This window comes from Elaeis guineensis, chromosome 4 (assembly GCF_000442705.2).
Source record: "Elaeis guineensis isolate ETL-2024a chromosome 4, EG11, whole genome shotgun sequence".
Taxonomy (NCBI): domain Eukaryota; kingdom Viridiplantae; phylum Streptophyta; class Magnoliopsida; order Arecales; family Arecaceae; genus Elaeis; species Elaeis guineensis.
The window spans coordinates 25,531,351-25,538,850 of NC_025996.2; the positions used below are offsets into that span (position 1 = coordinate 25,531,351).

At 36.5% G+C, this 7,500-nt stretch overlaps 1 long non-coding RNA gene across 1 annotated transcript in view; it reads left to right on the forward strand.

The window, feature by feature from the left end:
* The first annotated feature begins 6,822 nt into the window (after positions 1-6,822).
* LOC140857212 (uncharacterized) overlaps positions 6,823-7,500 on the forward strand; it is a 1,092-nt gene continuing 414 nt past the window's right edge. Inside the window, exons 1-2 of the long non-coding RNA XR_012140799.1 lie at positions 6,823-7,109; positions 7,230-7,385. This is a non-coding gene — a long non-coding RNA (uncharacterized lncRNA). The remainder of the gene's footprint in view (positions 7,110-7,229; positions 7,386-7,500) is intronic.

Below are 7,500 nucleotides of genomic sequence, written 5' to 3' on the forward strand. Positions count from 1 at the left end.
TAAGAGTAAAATTCTACTATAATGTCTTTTGAAGAAACCATTGGTGTCTTTTTGGAACGTGTGAAAAAAGAAAGAGGAGAGATTTTGTGCTTGTGAAGACTCTTTCATGAGCATCTTTGAAAGATATTGGCCTATATTCTTCTTTGAATAATTTATTTTCTCTCCTTATTTTGTTCTTTCATATTTTTTTTTCTCGCAACTCTCCATAAATATTTTTTATTTGGTGTTTGTTTTGGATCTTGAGCCGGTATGATCGATCTACTCCGTACATTCTACAGCCATCCACAATCATTGTTGATCTTTTGTTGTGATCATTTATTGACTTAGTGTTCAATAATTTTGATATATTTCTTTAGTAGCCTAATTTCTTGTGCACTCAGTCCCGTCTCATGAAAGAAGATTCGCTATTATCATAGATTCTACATTGAAAGTCTATATCTGATTTTTCTTTTCAATTGTTAGACATCGTATTTTCTGATTCTTACGATTGTATTATATTAGAATAGTTTGATGAACTCTGGATTACCAAAAAAAATTAAAGAAGATTCACACTAGCTCGCCTATGCAGTCCAACTTTGGCCTAGTAAAATGCTGAAATTATTTGTTTAATTACAGCTCATTGGACTATTTTATCCACTTCTTATTATCTTGTATCTCTATTTCAAAGCATCATTTCAAGTTTGAAAATCCGGTAGATGAGAAATTAAAGGTTTGGCATATTTTTATGCAAAAATGATTGATCTCTTTTGCAACATCAATCTTTGGATTACATCTTTCACAGCTCTCAAAGCACTCAACATCTTTCTCTATTGCCTCAAATCTTAAGTGGCTATTGCGCCACTTAATGAGTTAATGTCATAAAGAATGTGAATCACTCTTTCATCGAAGATACAATCTGAACCCATAAACTAAAGCTAAACTTTATGGAGAAGAGGACTCAGCCTTATGACTTTCTCCAAAGATTCTGGATAACAATGGTGACTGACTTTGTGGTCTTGATTTTGGTTTAACTTGCTGTCTTCTTACTGTTGCTCTTACTCCATGGATTCTAATTCTTTTGATTTTTGATGCCAAAAAGATATACGATGCCTCCACATGAAGAACTATTCTTTTTACACGGCCATTTGTTGGGCCCTAGTGGTTGTCAAGATAGCATGAAGGGAACGAAGCTAAAGAGAATTTTTTATACACTGGAGGTATTGAGAAAATCTGACGTAGAATGCAGCCTCATCCGATTGATCCAAGTAGCCATCATTTCTAATGCGCATTTAATACTTGAGATCGATTTTTTTATTTAAAAATTTATGATGACAAATATCTCTGATTTTTGGAAAAAAAATTATGACAACCTATGACATAATATAACCAGATGTACATATAGGCTTAAGATATCATAATATGAGATAGGTATTTTTATCCAACCACTTTTCAATATGCATTTGATGCTACAGATCAGATTTTTTCGTTTGAAAATTTGAATGACAAAATATTCCATATTCTTTAGAAAAAATTATGACATTCTGTGCATATTATAGACAGGATGTCATAATATGGAATATAGAATGTTATAATTTTTTTCAAAAAATAATATTTATCGTACGAAATTTTTAAATGAAAAAATTGATCTACAGATATTAAATGGTGTTGGAAAGTGATGACTACGTGATCAATCGGATGAGACGTGCATCCACTTGGAATTTTCTACATCACCCTGGTGCACAAAAATTTGCCAAAGCTAAAAGGACTTGTCAGAACACACCTTCCTATGGATCTCCTATTCTCTTTCCTCTACCATTAGCCAAAACCACCTTATCTCATAGTTCACACCTGATAAAATCTTCAGAGCATGGTTGCAAAGCGCTTGCTCAACCTAAAGCACTGAGGATTTTTGGCTTCACTTTGATGCTGTTGGACTATTGGAGCCATTGCCGCCGTACTCATTCAACAGTTGCAGGCGCTAGCCCAACAAATTTTCCACAGCACCACTTCATCACTCTGTGACAACCACTTCCACCTAACCAGCTTTAACAATCCCTTCTCTCATAATTTTATAGTTTTCAAATTGGTTTGTCGCATCAACATAATGGAATCTGGCTGCAAGACGCAACATTAAATCACCAGTTCATTACGGTGCTTGGACCATTCAAACTTAATCTGACCAAAATGGACTGTCAGAAAGATCCAAACAGACTATCTTTTGTCCTTAATGTTATAGGTTTTTGCACAGGATTGGAGCGTATAAAAATTGCTAGTCTGGAGGGTTGAAGTCAAGCAGTGGTAACTTCATGATGCAAATTTATGTTGTCCATTATCTCGCTCACATGGACCTCAAAAATATATGACATAAATTGTGTGAGAAAGCACACTAGTATAATAGTTGTATTATAATAAGCAGACCTCAACGTGAAGGCAGGGAAGCCTGTGCTACCATAAAGGCCACAGTAGTGGTTGCAATCAGGAAACGACAATATAAAAAAAAGGATCACGGTAGTCGTAACCCATGACACGCTCCAACCCGTAGTTGACCAGTTCTCACAGAACCAAGGTCATCTGGATTGCCCCTTTCGCGGGGAGTGATTACCTATAAGACATCATGAAAAGACCAGTACTCATTTCTCGAAGGCAGTTTACGTATTCCATGATCTATTCGACCATTTTCTGCGTATAAGATTCCCTTTGTAGAATTTCTTTTGAGAAATAGGGAGGGTTTAGCCGCTCCGGTTTCATTAAGTAAATGAAGGTTTCTTTTTCAGATTTTTCAGCCTAAAGTTTTTCAACTGCTTACGGAGATGGCATGGACACACGAGATAACTTAAAAGACCGCTGCTCATTTCTCCGAAGACAGATTATGTGGTCCGATTGTCAATTATTTTCTGCATACAAGCTTTTTTTTTTTTATAGATTTTTTTTGAGAATTAGGGAGGGACTAGTCTCACCGGTTTCATTAAATAAATGAAGGTTTTTTTTTTTTTTTTTTTTGCATCCTCCATTTCAAAAGGACCTGATTTTTTCAAAATTTATGTGTTCATGTATAAAATTTTATGGAACAATAAAATTTAAATAAAAATAAAGTCATCGAAATCGAAACCGTCGAAATCATCTGAGATCTTCAAATCAGCCTATCGTCCAATTAGCCTACAATCTACAACCATAAGAAAACCAAATTGAATGTGTTCCCGCTATTTACTGAGTAGTACCTTGGTTTTCAATTCCTAATCCTAGTATATCCTATAAAAATGATCTCACAAGCCCTTAAATAAGTCAGAGATCAAATTCATAGGGATTCTTTTCTAACATATCTCACCATCAGAGGCAGTATCTGAATCAATCACAATGACGGAAAATGAATGTTATCTACAATGTTGTGTAGAGCTTAATTTATCAAACCATCAAATATATCTCTATAACTTTACTAGAGGTTTATCTTTAGTCAAAGCCCGGATCAATTTAAAATATATAAAATAAATCTCGATACATGCTAGTATGAGCCAATCTGGATCGATTTAATCAAATAAATTATATCATTCTCCAATTTGGCCTAACCTAATATAAGTATCTTCATTTTAATTATTTAAAATATTTCAAAAATCTTTAATAAAATTTTATTTAGATTTGTTAATTGAAAACTGATATAGTCACATTTAAAACTCCAATTCCTCCGTAGAATATACACGCATACTTGATTACAAATAATTATCAATAAGAATCATGCCGATAAATACATTATAATCAACACACGATTTTTCATGCATTACAACACTAATGACACATCATAACTAATTTTTATATAGAATTTTATTTTATAAATAGATGAAACTTTATGCCTATTCTTTGGTCATCTTTATACCATACTGTAAATAACTGATTAGCATAAAATAAAGTGAACTTCATTATAAAATCTAATATAATGACTTTATATGGTCCGATTGTCAATTATTTTCTATGCACAAGCTTTTTTTTATAGATTTTTTTTCGAGAATTAGGAAGGGATTAGTCTCATCAGTTTCATTAAATAAATGAAGGTTTCTTTTTTACATCCTCTATTTCAATTTTTCAACTGATTACCAGCATAAAATTGACGTAGAAGACAACTTAAAAGGATCGCTGCTGATTTCTCCAAAGACAATTTATGTGTTCATATATAAGAATTTTATGAGATAATAAATTACATGAAATAAAGCCATCAAACCAAAGCCGTCAATCATTTGGGATCTTCAATCAGTCTATTGTCCAATTAACCTGCAATCTGCAACCATAAAAGAATCAAACTAGATGTGCTCCTCGCTGTTTATTGAGTAGTATCTTGATTTTTCAATCTCTAATCAAAGTATATCCGATAAGGAGGATCTCAAAAGCTCTCGAATAATCAAGGATCAAGTCTGCAGGAGTTTTTTTATAATATGCCTCACTCATCAAAGACAGTATCTGAATCTTCAAAATCATCTAGAATTTTCAAATTAGTCTGTCGTCCATCAGCATATAATCTATAATCATAAGAAAATCAAGTTGGATGTGCTCCTCGTTGTTTGTTGAGTAGCACTTTGGTTTCCATCGTGGATTTTTTTTTTCACAAATAGAGAGGGGACTAGTCTCATCAGTTCTATTTAATAATATTTTTTTGTTCTTTTAGATTTGCAATTAACTATTCCAATAGAATTAGGCTGGCAATCCTATAGAATCCGTGGGTGGGCCTTCTATATATCTAGGCATAGCCCTATATCAACCAAACGCCGCTCAGCCTATACAGGTGGAAAAAAACTCCACCTGGACCAAAAGAGAAATATTTTGTGCACCGCAAGCGGTGCAACACTGCACACACCGCCACAGTGATTGGCCCACGTGCAAGATCGAAAAAAAAAAAAAATTGGATGCCGCACCCCCACCTGACATGTGAGCCAATCATCACGGGCAGTGCGCACCACCTGCAGTGCTCAAAGCATTTCTCCAGACCAAAATCTACCCAGCCCATAAGTCTTTTACTTCCGGAAGCCCAAATACTAGAATTTGGATTGGGTGTGGATGGGCTTCTAAAAAATTTGTTTAATAGGCCCGATTCTCATGGAATTTTTGGTCTAATCTTTTAGAAATATCCAAAGAAACTCTCAGAATTTTTCTAAGATTTTATGGACTTTAAAAATGCTGAACATTAAAATGTTATCAAGCCAAATGTGCCTCGCTGCTGGAATTGCAATAGCATCATGAACACTTAAATTAATGATTTAGTGACAAACATGATCTGAAATGTTTGCAGTCCATCAAGATTTCCAAATTCCAACCTATCTCGTATTAGCCAGCATATGCAAGGAGAAATTTTGCTCTTGTTTTCTTGGTACGTCATTTTGTTCCTTTCAAGAGAAGGAATATATCCTTCTAACTTTCAAAACAATAGTGAGACATTCAAATTGAAGATCCACATTAAAATTAAGATATCTCAAAATCAAAATCATGTATTTTGGTAATATCTAATATATGCTTTATTTAGATACAAAATAAATAGTTTTTATTATACTAGCATATTAAATACATAATAAAATATTTAAATTGAGGTACATACATGCAGTACCACTAATAAACAGTTGTTGTCATCTGCCATTTGAGACAAGAAAAAATATATTTTTGCCAATTTAACCTCCAAGACTATTTATTTGGACAATATAGTGCCATGATTTTATTAGAGATGAAATGAGCACAATGGAGAAGCTAGAAGAAAATCAGAAGAATGGCCATAGCTGTTATTAGAGATGAAATGAGTACAAAGGAGAAACAAGAAAAAAAACCAGGAGGGGAGGGAGGGAGACCAACAGCCCAACAACAAAGGGCAGCCCAACCCAACTAGTCCAAGCCTAAAGACCCTGAAGCAAACTCCAACCCAATCAGCACAAATGGAGAACCTCTCTTAGAAATTTCATCAACACCCGAAATTGCTCATCGTCTCGTCTACCTCGCCATTACCACAGCCCGCTCAGTTGCTATCCTCACTCTTTCTTTTTGCATCGACACACCTTTACGCATGCTCCACGACCTCTTAGGCCGTCCCAAGTCCGTCGCCTGGGCCTCCAAATTAAACGGGATCCAGACAACCCAATCCATTCAAGGGCTTGGTCAAAAAAGCAAGATGTGCAACCTTGATTGAATTTCGTCCTACAAAAAATTGCATTAATTGTTGTGACAGAGTAATTAGGGATGAATGTTGTGATAGAGTAATAAGGGATTCCAATGTCATTGTTTTTTTGGATTGAGCTGGATTATGTCAAGTTCATCAAGTGGAAAAACGATGTCGTCTACACTTGGCGTAATCTGAAAAAATGAGATCTAAGAACCATGATAAAAATGTTGCGGTTCATAGGCTAACATTATGGTTTATCTCGCTTTTTTTCCCCTTCACTACAAATTTTCACTCCTTTCTCTTCTTTTTCTTTTCATTTTTAGTGGAGGGACTCTCATATACTTTTATTATCCTACAAACCTATAGTGTTATCTTAGAAGATGATTCAAGAATAACATGGTCATCGAAGCATCGAGCTGTCATAGATGCCCGCCAACCATTGTTGGATATTTCAAAGATTATCATGAACTTTGCAAGATTTCAAGCGAAACCAAGAGGTGAATGGTGCTACGGATTTAGTAGCATTTTATATAGCCAATCATTCCGGGGAGCTGTTTGGGAGGACCGGTCCTCAGAATAAACTATTGCTTCATCAAACGAACGAACAAACACAAAACGGGGTAGGAGGGAGATACAATGTCTCCTTTCTTTCAATCCAATAATCAAACGGGTCGGGTCAACGTTGGGGATTTTGACCCAAATCCAAACCAAATCCCGCATCCAAGCTTAGATAACGGACGAATCCATCTCCCAGATTTATCTAGTCCTCTTACCATCCCTTCCTCCCTCCCACATATGGCGACCACCATGTCGAGCTCTCTCTCACTCCCCTGCGTCCCCTCGCCGTCCGCCTGCAAACCCCACCTCTCCTCCACTTTCCTCCCTCCCTTCTCCTCCTCCTTCCGTCCACTTCTCCGGGGCGGACCCTCTCTTCTTCGCACTCCGTGGCCTCTCGCCGTAAAAGCCATGGCCCCACCCAAGTCCTCAGGGAATCCCAAAAAGGGTAGATCTCCAGATCCGTAATTTTCCTTTCTTTGTACTTCCCTTTGATTACCCTCTTCGAATTGCAAAGTTTTTTTTTTTTTTCCATGCTGTGGCTGCTGCTGTGGTGGGTCTTATCCAGCTCGCTCTAGAGGCGGGGAAAGCAACTCCGGCCCCACCGGTGGGCCCTGCACTGGGGTCCAAGGGCGTCAACATCATGGCCTTCTGCAAGGAGTACAATGCCAAGGCCGCCGATGAGGCCGGCTATGTGATTCCCGTGGAAATCACGGTCTATGATGTGAGCCATCTAATTACTTTCTTTATTTGGTTCTTGTTAACTTATATCTCTTCTGCATGCAATCTTCCCCTTCTTCTTCGCCATTTTAGTGCGATTCTGGAGATCGATTTCTGAA